Source organism: Schistocerca gregaria, chromosome 4 (genome assembly GCF_023897955.1).
Source record: "Schistocerca gregaria isolate iqSchGreg1 chromosome 4, iqSchGreg1.2, whole genome shotgun sequence".
In the NCBI taxonomy this organism is placed as follows: Eukaryota; Metazoa; Arthropoda; class Insecta; order Orthoptera; family Acrididae; genus Schistocerca; species Schistocerca gregaria.
Window position 1 is genome coordinate 624,466,252 of NC_064923.1, and position 10,241 is coordinate 624,476,492.

Genomic DNA, 10,241 nt, shown 5'->3' on the forward strand with positions numbered 1-10,241 from the left:
ATTAATGTCCAGGCAGAAAAAAACAAACACTTTGAGGTTTGCCACCGGCCGTGGTGGCCGAGCGGTTCTAGGCGCTCAGTCCGGACCATCGAGACTGCTACTGTCTCAGGTTCGAATCCTTCCTCTACCATAGACGTGTGTGATGTCTTTAGGTTAGTTAGGTTTAAGTAATTCTAAGTTCTAGACTGTACCCGTGGATTCATAATCAAAACGTCTTCGCTTCCGGGTTCGATCAGCGCCACTGACTAAATTTTGATAAATAATCAGCATTAGCGGCCGAAGACTTCCGGCATAAGAAGTCAGCCTCATTCTGCCAACGGCCTTGTCAAAGAGGGCGGAGGAGCGAATAGAGGTTCAGGGCACTCTCTTGTCCTAGGGGTGGGACATTGCCCTTAAAGGAGGAAGAATCAGCAATGATCAACGACATGAGGATTCAGAAGGCAATGGAAACCACTGCATTAAAGACACGTAACGTGTATCCACAGGACATGTGGCCTGTAGTTGAAGAAGTGTCATAATGATCTCTCCACTGGCAAAATGATTCCAGAAGAGTCCCCCATTCGGATCTCCGCGAGGGGACTGCCAGGGGGAGGTTACCATGAGAAAAAGATTGAATAATAAACGAAAGGATAATGTTCTACGAGTCGGGGCGTGGAATGTCAGAAGCTTGAACGTGGTAGGGAAACTAGAAAATCTGAAAAGAGAAATGCAAAGGCTCAATCTAGATATAGTAGGGGTCAGTGAAGTGAAGTGGAAGGAAGACAAGGATTTCTGGTCAGATGAGTATCGGGTAATATCAACAGAAGCAGAAAATGGTATAACAGGTGTAGTATTCGTTATGAATAGGAAGGTAGGGCAGAGGGTGTGTTACTGTGAACAGTTCAGTGACCGGGTTGTTCTAATCAGAATCGACAGCAGACCAATAACGACAACGATAGTTCAGGTATACATGCCGACGTCGCCAGCTGAAGATGAACAGATAGAGAAAGTGTATGAGGATATTGAAATGGTAATGCAGTATGTAAAGGGAGACGAAAATCTAATAGTCACGGGCGACTGGAATGCAGTTGAAGGGAAAGGAGTAGAAGAAAAGTTTACAGGAGCATATGGGCTTGGGACAAGGAATGAAAGAGGAGAAAGACTAATTGAGTTCTGTAACAAGTTTCAGCTAGTAATAGCGAATACCCTCTTCAAGAATCACAAGAGAAGGAGGTATACTTGGAAAAGGCCGGGAGATACGGGAAGATTTCAATTAGCTTACATCATGGTCAGGCAGAGATTCCGAAATCAGATACTGGATTGTAAGGCGTACCCAGGAGCAGATATAGACTCAGATCACAATATAGTACTGTTGAAGATTAGGCTGAAGTTCAAGACATTAATCAGGAAGAATCAATAAGCAAAGAAGTGGAATACGGAAGTTCTAAGGAATGACGAGATACGTTAGAAGTTCTCTAACGCTATAGATACAGCAATAAGAAATAGCGCAGTAGGCATTACAGTTGAAGAGGAATGGACATCTCAAAAACGGGGCATCACAGAAATTGGGAAGGAAAACATAGGTACAAAGAAGGTAGCTGCAAAGAAACCATGGGTAACAGAAGAAATACTTCAGTTGATTGATGAAAAGAGGAACTACAAACATGTTCCAGGAAAATCAGGAATACAGAAATACAAGTCGCTGAGGAATGAAATAAATTGGAAGTGCAGGGAAGCTAAGACGAAATGGCTGCAGGTAAAATGTGAAGACATCGATAAAGATATGATTGTCGGAAGGACAGACTCAGCATACAGGAAAGTCAAAACAACCTTTGGTGACATTAAAAGCAACGGTGGTAACATAAAGAGTGCAACGGGAATTCCACTGTTAAATGCAGAGGAGAGAGCAGATAGGTGGGAAGAATACATTGAAAGCCTCTATGAGGGTGAAGATTTGTCTTATGTGATAGAAGAAGAAACAGGAGTCGATTTAGAAGAGATAGGGGATCCAGTATTAGAATCGGAATGTAAAAGAGCTTTGGAGGACATACCGTGAAATAAGGCAGAAGAGATAGATAACATTCCATCAGAATTTCTAAAATCATTAGGGGAAGTGGCAACAAAACGACTATTCACGTTGGTGTGTAGAATATGTGAGTCTGGCGACATACCATCTGACTTTCGGAAAAGCATCATCCACACAATTCCGAAGACGGCAAGAGCTGACAAGTGCGAGAATTATCGCACAATCAGCTTAACAGCTCTTGCATCGAAGCTGCTTGCAAGAATAATATAGAGAAGAATGTAAAAGAAAATTGAGAATGTGCTAGGTGACGATCAGTTTGGCTTTAGGAAAGGTAAAGGCACAAGAGAGGCAATTCTGACGTTGCGGCTAATAATGGAAGCAAGGCTAAAGAAAAATCAAGACACGTTCATAGCATTTGTCGACCTGGAAAAAGCGTTCGAAAATATGAAATTGTGCAAGCTCTTCAAGATTCTGAAAAATGTAGGGGTAAGCTATAGGGAGAGACGGGTCATATACAATATCTACAACAACCAAGAGGGCATAATAAGAGTGGACGATCAAGAACGAAGTGCTCATATTAAGAAGGGAGTAAGACAAGGCTGTAGCCTTTCGCCCCTACTCTTCAATCTGTACATCGAGGAAGCAATGATGGAAATAAAAGAAAGGTTTATGAGTGGAATTAAAATACAAGGTGAAAGGGTATCAATGATACGATTCGCTGATGACATTGTTGAGTGAAAGTGAAGAAGAATTAAATGATCTGCTGAACGGAATGAACAGTCTAATGAGTACACGGTATGGTTTGAGAGTAAATCGGAGAAAGACGAAGGTAATGAGAAGTAGTAGAAATGAGAACAGCGAGAAACTTAACATCAGGTTTGATGGTCACGAAGTCAATGAAGTTAAGGAATTCTGCTACCTAGGCAGTAAAATAATCTATGACGGACAGAGCAAGGAGGACATCAAAAGCAGACTCGCTATGGCAAAAAAGGTATTTCTGGCCAAGAGAAGTCTACTAATATCAAATACCGGCCTTAATCTGAGGAAGAAATTTATGAGGATGTACGTCTGGAGTACAGCATTGTATGGTAGGGAAACATGGAATGTCGGAATCGCGGAACAGAAGAGAATCGAAGCATTTGAGATGTGGTGCTATAGACGAAAGTTGAATATTAGGTGGACTGATAAGGTAAGGAATGAGGAGGTTCTACGCAGAATTGGAGAGGAAAGGAATATGTGGAAAACACTGATAAGGAGAAGGGACAGGATGACAGGACATCTGCTAAGACATGAGGGAATGACTTCCATGGTACTAGAGGGGGCTGTAGAGGGCAAAAACTGTAGATGAAGACAGAGATTGGAATACGTCAAGTAAATAATTGGGGATGTAGGTTGCAAGTTCTACTCTGAGATGAAGAGGTTAGCACAGGAAATGAATTCGTGGCGGGCTGCATCACACCAGTCAGTAGACTGATGACTAAAAAAAAAAAGTTCTGGAACTGATGACCTCAGATGTTGTTAAGTCCCATAGTGTTCAGAGCCATTTGAACTTTTTTTTCCTTTTTTTTTTTTTTTTTTTTTTTTTTTTTTTTTTGAGGTTTGCTAATGACAGCAAAGTTCTTGGAAGAGAGCAGTTGAACGGAATGGACAGTGTCTTGAAAAGAAGGTATTAGATGAACGTAAAAAAGAACCAAAACGCGGATAACGTAATATGTTGTTGTTGTGGTCTTCAGTCCTGTGACCCGTGTGATGCAGCTCTCCATGCGTCTCTGTCCTGTGCAAGCTTCTTCAGCTCCCAGTACCTACTGCAACCTACATCCTTCTGAATCTGCTTAGTGTATTCATCTCTTCGTCTCCCTCCACGATTTTTACCCTCCAGGCTACCCTCCAATGCTAAATTTGTGATCCCTTGATGCCTCAAAACATGTCCTACCAAACGATCCCTTCTTCTAGTCAAGTTGTGCCACAAACTTCTCTTCTCCCCAATCCTATTCAATACCTCCTCATTAGTTACGTGATCTATCCACCTTATCTTCAGCATTCTTCCGTAGCACCACATTTTGAAAGCTTCTATTCTCTTCTTGTCCAAACTAGTTATCGTCCATGTTTCACTTCCATACATTCCTACACTCCATACAAATACTTTCAGAAGCAACTTCCTCATACATAAATCTATAATCGATGTTAACAAATTACTCTTCTTCAGAAACGCTTTCCTTGCCATTGCTAGTCTACATTTTATGTCCTCTTCGACCACCATCAGTTATTTTACTTCCTAAATTGCAAAACTCCTTTTACTACTTTAAGTGTCTCATTTCCTAATCTAATTCCCTCAGCATCAACCGAATTAATTTGACTACATTCCATTATCTTCGTTTTGCTTTTGTTGATGTTCATCTTTAATCCTCCTTTCAAGACACTATCCATTCCGTTCAACTGCTCTTCCAGGTCCTTTGCTGTCTCTGATAGAATTACAATGTCATCGGCGAACTTCAAAGTTTTTACTTCTTCTCCATGCATTTTAATACCTACTCCGAATTTTTCTTTTGTTTCCTTCACTGCTTGCTCAATATACAGATTGAATAACATCGGGGACAGGCTACAACACTGCCTCACTCCTTTCCCAACCACTGATTCCCTTTCATGCCCCTCGACTCTTATGACTGCCATCTGGTTTCCGTACAAATTGTAAATAGCCTTTCGCTTCCTGTACTTTACCCCTGCCACCTTCAGAATTTGAAATAGAGTATTCCAGTCAACATTGACAAAAGGTTTCTCCAAGTCTACAAATGCTAGGAACATAGGTTTCCTTTTCCTTAATCTTTCTTCTGAGATAAGTCGTAAGGTCAGTATTGCCTCACGTGTTCCAACATTTCTACGGAATCCAAACTGATCCTCCCCGAGGTCTGAATCTACCAGTTTTTCCATCCGTCTGTAAGGAATTCGCATTACTATTTTTCAGCTGTGACTTATTAAACTGATAGTTCGGTAATTTTCACATCTGTCAGTACCCGCTTTCTTTGGGATTGGAATTATTATATTCTTCTTGAAGTCTGAGGGTATTTCGCCTGTCTCATACATCTTGCTCACCAGCTGGTAGAGTTTTTTCATGACTGGCTCTCCCAATGTTCAAATGGAATGTTGTCTACTCCGGGGGCCTCGTTTCGACTCAGGTCAAACTCTTCACGCAGTATCGTATCTCCCATTTCATTTTCATCTACATCCTCTTCCCTTTCAATAATATTGTCCTCAAGTACATCGCCCTTGTATAAACCCTCTCTATACTCCTTCCACCTTTCTGGCTTCCCTTCTTTGCTTAGAACTGGGTTGCCATCTGAGCTCTTGATATTCATACAAATGGTTCTCTTCTCTCCAAAGGTCTCTCTAATTTTCCTGTAAGCAGTATCTATCTTACCCCTAGTGAGATAAGCTTCTATATCCTTACATTTGTTCTCTAGCCATCCTGCTTAGCCATTTTGCACTTCCTGTCGATCTCATTTTTGAGATGTTTGTATTCCTTTTTGCCTGCTTTAATTACTGAATTTTTATATTTTCTCCCTTCATCAATTAAATTCAATATTTCTACTAGCCCTCGTCTTTTTACCTACTTGATCCTCTGCTGTCTTCACTACTTCATCCCTCAAAGGTACCCATTCTTCTTCTGCTGTATTTCTTTCCACCATTCCTGTCAGATGGTTCCTTATGCTCTCCTTGAAACTCTGTACAACCTCTGGTGTAGTCAGTTTATCCAGATTCCATCTCCTTACATTGCCACCTTTTTGCATTTTCTTCAGTTTTAATCTTCAGTTCATAATCAATAGATTGTGGTCAGAGTCCACATCTGCCCCTGAAAATGTCCTACAATTTAAAACCTGACTCCTAAATCTCTGTCTTACCATTATATAATCTATCTGATGCTTTTTAGTATCTCCAGGAGTCTTCCATGTATACAACCTTCTTTTATGATTCTTGAACCAAGTGTTAGCTATAATTAAGTTATGCTCTATGCAAAATTCTACCAGACGGCTTCCTCTTTCATTTCTCAGCCCTAATTCATATTCACGCACTATGTTTCCTTCTCTCCCTTCCCCTACTGACGAATTCCAGTCACCCATGACTTTTAAATTTTCGTCTCCTTTCACTACCTGAATAATTTCTTTCATCTCATCATATAGCCTAACTATATCAGGTGATGCTGAGTGAATTAGATTAGGAAAAGAGAGAGTTAAAGTAGTAGATGAGTTTTACTATTTGGGAGCCAAAATAAATGATGATGGAGGAAGCAGAGAGGATATAAAATGTAGACTGAGAATGGTAAGAAAAGCGTTTCTGAAGGAGAGAAATTTGTTACCATCGAGTATAATTTAAATGTTAGGAAGTCCTTTCTAAAAGTATTAGTACGGAGTGTAGCCACCTATGGAAGTAAAACACGAACGATAAACACTTTATACAAGAAGAGAATAGAAGCTTTAGAAATGTGCTGCTACAGAAGAGTGCTCAAGACTTCTTGGGTAGATCACGTAACTAATGAGGAAACACTGAATAGAATTGTGGAGAAGAGAAATTTTGGGGCACAACATGACTAGAAGAAGGGATCAGTTGGTAAGACAGATTCTGAGGCATCAAGGGATCATAAGTTTAATACTATACCGAAGCGTGGTGGCTAAAATCGGACAGGGATACCAAGAGGTGAATAAAGTAAGCAGATTCAGGAGAATGTAGGTTGAAGTAGTTACTCGGAGATGAAGAGGCTTGCACGGTATGGAGGAGAGTGAAGTGCTACAACTTATCAACCCTCTAACTGAAGACAACAACAACATATACTCATATGAAAACAGAATTGAATAGGAAAAAAACTATACTGCTCTGGTGTCAAGAGCTCCTTGTTCCACTATCCTATCCTCGCCGCCAGTCTCTTATGACTTCCTCTGACAGCTATACGGATCTTTAGTGGACAAAGAAGCTTGTAACAGGTGCTGTTCAAGAACAGATAAATTTGTTATTAATTTATTCTACACCTAATATTATACAGGAAAAGTAATATGTAACATTATTACCGACGTTACAGTATCAGTTGCTAACATTAGATTTGATTTTAGAAATATGTAGAGATACAACAGATTCATAAATCTGTCACTTTTCAGTACAATGTCTATTCAGAAGATGTCGATCCCTGGCCACTATGAAAGTCTGTAAATGTTTTTCAACTGGAAAACACACAAAATGAGCTGAATGGACTATGTCCGAATTTAAGTACATGTATCGCTGCAGTTCGTGAGAGGAGATACTTGCATCTCAGTGGCAGGGGCCTAATGGTTTGTGGCAGTGCCCAGGCGCGGCGGTGGCGGCTTTACGAAACGCGGCGGCGTAGATGGCGGCGCACTTATTTGAAAGTGTGGCCGACCGAACAGCGGCCGATACCTCATAAACAAATGTATGTTAAGGGAACCAGATGACAGTGCTAAATTTCGAATACAATAGAGTCCTTCCGACTGCATATAAACAAAGCTTGGAAGAGCTGTTGAAAGAAACGGACAATATACTTAGCAAAGAATATTGTTGGAGCATAAACGAGCAGATACATTTATTATGGAGAGTAGTAGAAATGAGAATGACGACTCGTTTAACAGCAAAATTTGGAATGCCGTGGTAGTGGAGGAAGTAGATGGATTCTCTAGCATGGGAAGCAAGATTACAAAGGATGACAAATGGAAGAAACATATTTGCAATATTTTAACACAAGTTGGTTTAGCTCTCTTCAATAAGACAGCTCTATTGATATCACCAGTATTTTTCTGAAAATGTAAGCCTGGAAGGCAGCACTGTATGGAAAAGAGAAGTGGAGGGCAAGAATTACAATATTGTGCTCTTATTACTGTTGCTAATGGGTGTCGCAATTACATGCATATGAAGTGAATCATCTAATGTAGCATACCGCAACTAAACTAAATTATGTGACACGTGTACGTAATGTTCTGCTGTTAGTGGGAACAAGACAGTGAATCCAACAGAACATTAGTTGTTAAACCAGACCGGTATCGTACGAGGGTTCGTTACTTCGTATAACTACCAAACTGTAGAAAAATGGTAATAAAACAAAATTTCATTGTCGTAAGCCATAATTCTGAATTCGAAATTTGATTTGAATGAATTTAGATTGTAGAATAACATAGTCGCCAGCTCCAAAACAAGCCAAAGTAAAATGTGGCAAATGATTGTAATGACTCTGAAATCACAGAAATTTCGTATGGCAAAACAAAACAGCAACTTGACGAGAAGCACTCGTGCCAGCTTACACGTAACAGACACTTGACCCATGAGCACAAAACACGTTAATTTGGATTGCAGTGGTGTTAATTACCATAATGAGCCCCAAGAGTAAACAATGACTAGCAACACTTTATAGACACTTAGTTATACATAACTCACAATAATGCAGTCTGCTTGGAAATATGCTTAATCGTAAGTAAAACACTTTATTTTTATTTGATTTTATTTTCTTTTAACAGGGAAGCTAAAACAGAATAGGTCTAACGCACCACTGCCGGCACCGAAAGTGAGGTTGTGCGGTATCGCTCCCTGTATATCTAGTAAAGCCTATCAATGCCCTTAAATAGTGCAAGGAGTCCCTTTACCAGTTTTTTGCTGGACACAATTTCTTCAGGTCTAGTTGTCCCGAATATTCTGTATCTTTTGCTCTGCAATGCCATACATTCACCCTCATCACCGATCCTACATTTAGGGTTTTCTTCCGTTATACCAACTGTGTGTAGGTGTTTCTAGAAATTTACATGGTCTGTCATCAGTCCAGTCATGAGTTTGATCTCTTTCCTGTTCAATCCCAGATTTACAGAGTTTCTTTTAAAACATGGGTTGGGCACCATTACCTTACCATGTTTTTGTTTATGGACCTTGGTCCTATATTCTACGTGCAGTTTCTTAAGCCAGTTCCGTAGTTCTAGTTTGTTCGTAGCTTTGGTGGTTGCCAGCAACGGCCTTGCCGCAGTGGAAACACCGGTTCCCGTTAGATCACCGAAGTTAAGCGTTGTCGGGCGTGCCTGGCACTTGGATGGGTGACCGTCCGGGCGGCCATGTGTTGTTGCCATTTTTCGGGATGCACTCAGCCTCGTGATGCCAGCTAAGGAGCTACTCGACCGAATACAAGCGGCTCCGGTCATAGAAAACCATCGTAACGACCGGGAGAGCGGTGTGCTGACCACACACCCCTTCTAACCGCATCCTCAGCTGAGGATAAGACGGCGGTCGGATGGTCCCGATGGGCCACTTGTGGCCTGAAGACGGAGAGCTTGGTGATTGTCAGAACAGGTTCCGGTGAAATAAATAAAGTCATTGCCACCATCCTGGCCAATATGTCGGTTTGTTTATTGCCACAGAACCCTGAGTGGCAGAGAGCCACACTAGGTGTACCATGTTGCTTCCCCCTACCTCCACCAGAGACCTGTGGCATTCTGAAAGAATCTTAGATATTGTTGCAGGACCTGCCAATGATTTCAAAGCTCCCTGGCTGCCTGAATAAATGTAGATGGTATGCTCATTTTGGAACCTACGCATATTCTCCTCCACACATGCCCTGATTGCAGTAATTTCAGCTTGGAATAAAGAGGACAGTTTTTCTAGAGATATGATGCCCTCCAGTCTTGGCTGAATCCCGTACACCCCTGCCCCAACTCCTTGGTCTGATTTCGACCCATTGGTGAACAAAACGATGTCCCCCGAACAGTGTCGAACTGTTTTTTCCCATTGCTCCCTGCTTGCAATTATTATATTGTAAAGCTTATTGAAGCAGTTGGGAGTTATTATATAGTCGCTAAGCCTTTCCCCAGCCATTTCTATATTTACTTCACTCAGTATGGTAGTGTATGATTCTGGATATCCGAATGACACCCAGTTTTTGCCAGTCTTAAATCTGTATGCCCCACCTGCTGCCTCCATCTTGACCCAAAGGTGTAGTGGTGGCATGTCCAGCATGGCTTCCATTCCAGCGGTTGGTGTGTTGCTAATTCCGCGTTATGGATAAGTAGGCCAATCTCTGCACCTTAGCAAGCTCCTTAGCTGCAACCAGCTGTTCTACCTTCTTCCATCACACTACAACCCCATAGAAAGAAGGATCCTTTATTGTATGATTGTATGATAGCGGTTCAAACATTGGTAGCAGTTATTACTGTAAAATATCGGAGTATGCGTACGGAATGATTTGAAGTGGAATGATCATATA

At 41.2% G+C, this 10,241-nt stretch overlaps 1 pseudogene; it reads left to right on the forward strand.

The window, feature by feature from the left end:
- Nucleotides 1-8,992: 8,992 nt before the first annotated feature.
- LOC126268364 (5S ribosomal RNA) lies at nt 8,993-9,110 on the forward strand (annotated as a pseudogene).
- Nucleotides 9,111-10,241: the final 1,131 nt, after the last annotated feature.